This window comes from Myotis brandtii, unplaced genomic scaffold, assembly GCF_000412655.1.
Source record: "Myotis brandtii unplaced genomic scaffold, ASM41265v1 scaffold285, whole genome shotgun sequence".
Lineage (NCBI taxonomy): Eukaryota > Metazoa > Chordata > Mammalia > Chiroptera > Vespertilionidae > Myotis > Myotis brandtii.
Genome location: NW_005360891.1, coordinates 1,290,488 through 1,294,768, shown reverse-complemented (window position 1 = coordinate 1,294,768; position 4,281 = coordinate 1,290,488). Strand labels below are relative to the sequence as shown.

Here is a 4,281-nt window from a genome sequence, read left to right as displayed (position 1 = left end):
AGTGACAATCAAGAAAGGGTTATCTGACACGTAGATTTTGTAAACTAAACCATGAGGGTCTTTAATTTTCCATTTTAATACAGATTATTAAAAAAACTGATGTAAAGTTACAACACGTTCTTTGGAGTTATGAAGTAACCACCAAAATAAATAAATATAAGGAAAATGGCTAAGGAAAATAGAATATTGATTTGATTTTCATATAACCATGTACATACAGGTGTCCCCCCCAAAAATGTATACACACTTTGAATGATTATGAAGTCAGTGTTTATTAATATAGAGTTCATTTTCAAAATTAAGGGAGTTATCAGCTGGTACAGTGTGTATACATTTTTGGGGACATCCTATATCTCTTATATAGAAAGTTAGAACTAAGTACAAAAAAATAGTTCAGCAGCTCGATTTTATATATGAGTGCTGAGGCCAGGTGACATTTGAAGTACATGTTTTGATATGCAGAAGTGAGAGAAGGAAAATTGTGCAGAGGAAGCAATTTCTTTGGGAAGGGAATTGAGGAGGGAAGAAAAAAAAAGGGGATATTATATGTGGGCAAGAGTAGTTCAATTTGGTTGGACCACACTCTAAAATAGAAAAGTGAAAGATGAGATTAGAAAAGTTAGATGAGATTCAATTGCAAGTTTAAGGAATCTAAAATCTAAGTGTTCAAGAACTATGGGAAAGATATTAAATATTAGGCAGAGGAGTGACATGCTTAGGGATCTTTAGAAATTGGTAGCATTAAGTGAGACAGTTTAGAGATCGGAGAGACCAGAAGCAGAAAGGCTAGTAAGCAATGGATTTCAATCAGTCAGTGAATGAAATGGATGTCAGAATATGCTAAGGACAGAAAGAGTGGAGAATGGACTTGGATGTGAGAGCTGTTGCAAAGGGTCAGTCAGTAAGGGTGGGTTCTCTGGAATCATTTAGACCAAAACAAATAAACAAAGAGCATGTGAAGTAATGCCAATATTGTAAGGCTAGGAAAATTAAAAACAAGTGATTCCAAAGCAGAAACAGAAGATAGAGGACGAAGAAATAGTTGGAGGGAAATTAGGACGGATAGGAAACTGTGCTTAGCCTTTTGACTTTTGTGCATTTGATTTTGAGTTTCTGGCAGGACCACCAGATAGAGGTGTTTCATTTTGTTGTTTTGTTTTAACTAAGCAGCTGGAAATGTAGGTATAAACCTCTCTTCTGAGTAGCACTTTTTCTCACAATCAAATACAGAAATGTTGTTAATACTAGTAGTAGCCTTCCTAATATTGCACGAAATAATGCAATCACAAACGGAATATAGGCATTTGCTACTCCTAATGCTAATTCCCATTAAGTATTGACAAATATGAAATGAGTGAGTCACATCATTTTATTATAGCAGATATTTATGTCTGTGTTCATAGCATGTTAATCTAGGCTAGGTTAGGCAATATTCTACTATGGAAAACCAAGACTTTATAATATGCAACAGTCCCAAAAGCAGTAAGTGTTAGGGCCTTAAGATTGAAGAATAGCTTTTAATACACATTTAAATGAGGATTATGATTTTTATATATGAAGACTTCTGATTCATTTATCCTTTCAGAGTGAGAGAAAAAATTCCAATTTATGGCTTAAATTTCCATTTGTATACTGTTGACTTACAAATTGCATATCTGGCCTAGACCTCTATCCTGAAATCCCACACACCATCCTACAGCTTTCTTGAAATGTTCAATTAGATATATAAACACTAACTTTAAAAGTAGAAGTGGTGCTGAACACAAGGGAATGAAATACAAAATTTTGAGGGTGCCTTTACAAAATCATTTAACACTATTAAATATTCATTTATTAAGTAAGTATGTTCTACTACCAAGTAATTATTCAAAGCCTTAAGTATGTATACATGGGCAGCAAAGATAGAGAGCATTGCTATACTTGACAATATTTTCTATTGGACACCAGCCTTGACACCAAAAAATTGAATTGCAGTCATTGTTATTATGGAAAATGTAGCGTTGTGTATATATCTCTTATTCCATTTTTTTAAATTTACTAACTTTTAATTTTTTTCCTAACTTTTCTGCAACAAAGTTTGTTTACCTAACATCATTTTATTTTAAATGTTGGACCATTTAGTTGAATTTGTAATAAATAATCACAATTTTGAAAGATATTTCACCTGATCACTATGAGTGTTCAACAATTTTACATTTCATGAATTGGAATTTAAAAACTAAGCCATTATTGGAATTGTTTTTTCTACTTGAAGCATTGAACAACTTTTGATATAAAACTGGTATCATACTAGCACATTTGTGAAGTACTTCTGTTAATGGAGCTATTACTTCACTTTTCTATATTTGCGCAAGAAACGTCAAAATCCAAAATAAGAAAAATTTTAGAAGAGAGATTCCATCAAAATAAAAATAACTATCAAAATAAAAAGTCAAACTTCAGAAAGAGATTAAACACACCTTTGGCAGTTGCATGCATGAAATCATTATCTCTGAATGAAATCTTTTAAAGTAGCTATAAGTGTTTGAGCTAGATGTTGGCCTTCTAATTTTTATGTAGTAAATAGAATCACATTGGCCCACTTGTGTTATAATAGTCGGCTTGGCTATCATAACAAAATACTGTGAACTGGGTGGTTTAAACAGAGATTTATTTCTCAGCTTTGGAACCTAGGACCTCACTGTTATGACCTGAGTATAAATTTATCTACAAAGAAGTTTTCAATATATATAATTTCAGAGAGGAAGGGGGAGAGAGAGATAGAAACATCAATGATGAGGGGGAATCATTGATCAGCTGCCTCCTGCATGCCCCCTACCAGGAATTAAGCCTGCAACCCAGGTATGTGCCCTGACCAGGAATCAAACCAAAACCTTCTGGTTCATACATCGATGCTCAACCATTGGACCACACCAGCCTGTCTACAAAGAGGTTTTTGTATATGTAATTAAGTATCTCAGGATGAGACCATTCTGGTTTGGATAGACCCTAAATCTAGCAAGTGTTCTTATAAGACAGGAGAAGGGGAAAGGACACAGAGAAGAAGGCAATGTGAAGATGGAAGCAGAGATTGAAACGAAGCATCTACAAACCAGGAAATATCAAGGACAGCTGGCAGCCACCCAAGGCTAGAAGAGAGGCGTGGGAGAAATTATCCCTCAAAATTTCTAGCAGGAATCAATCCTGCCCTCAGAACTCTGAGAGAATAAATGTGTTGGTTTAAGTCACCCCGTTTTGGGTAATTTTTTCTATGGTAGCCACAGTAAACTAATACACTACTGATATGCATATCTTGCTAAAATATGAAATACCAGCCACATGTTTCATTATACATAACATAGGCAATAGGTATAAACCAAGACTTATCAGGCAGCCTGCTTTAAGCATTTCTCAAAGTTAATGTATTCACTAAAAATCCAAATATTGTCCTCTTAGACTCTCATTTTTAATTTTCTCCTCAGTTAATAATTCCACGTTTCTACTTGCTGAGGCCCAAACGTTGGAATTATCGATACTGCTCTTTTCACACAGAGATTGAAACTATTAGTAAATCCCGTCAGCTCTACCTCTGAAATATGTCTAATTCCATCACTTTTCACCACCTTCCCTTATTGCTGCCTTACTCCAAAACTATTATCATCTATCACCAACTCCTTCCTGCTCTCCCTGCTTCCAATTTTGTCCCATCAGTTCCTAAATGTTGCAGCCAAAAACCTATTTTTAAAATGTAAGTCAGATAATGTAACTTGTATATCAAAACTCTCTGCTTTCCATGCCCTATGGATTAACTTGTGTCTCCAGAAAGACAGGTTGAAGTCCTAACCCTCAATACTTCAGAAACTGACCTTATTTGGAAATAGGCCATTGCAGATGTAATTAGTTATGTTAATACTAGAGGCCTGATGGATGAAAATTCGTGCAAGAGTAGGCCTTCCTGGCACAATGGCCGGCCGCAGCGGGTAGTGGAGCCTGTTTGTTCTGCTCGAGTAGCACCTCAAGTCGGAGTCTGTAAGGAGCGGAAGGGCTGAGGGACGCCTTCCCCGTGCCGCCCCCTCCCCAGCAGAACCGTGACTTCCGGAAGCCGGTCCATCCTTGCTGCTTGACACAGTCTCTGCAGGGAAGAAACATCTGCATAGCATATGCTTCAAGGGACCTGGCGTATATGGCTACTGTTCTTTAATATGTTTGCTCATCTTCTTGGTGCTATGTGTTTTAACCAAGGTCACCTCTCCGAGAAAGGTTGTTTCCCCAGGTAGGGATTTTTCCCTGAAGTTAGGGAGG

The 4,281-nt window shown here is 36.4% G+C and overlaps 1 protein-coding gene across 1 annotated transcript in view; it reads left to right on the top strand.

Moving 5' to 3' along the window:
* Window positions 1-3,943: 3,943 nt before the first annotated feature.
* The window catches only part of LOC102243460 (zinc finger CCCH domain-containing protein 18), a 3,653-nt gene continuing 3,315 nt past the window's right edge, over window positions 3,944-4,281 (top strand). The window contains exon 1 of the mRNA XM_014541974.1: window positions 3,944-4,066. The gene's annotated coding sequence lies outside the window, so the exon portion shown is untranslated. The remainder of the gene's footprint in view (window positions 4,067-4,281) is intronic.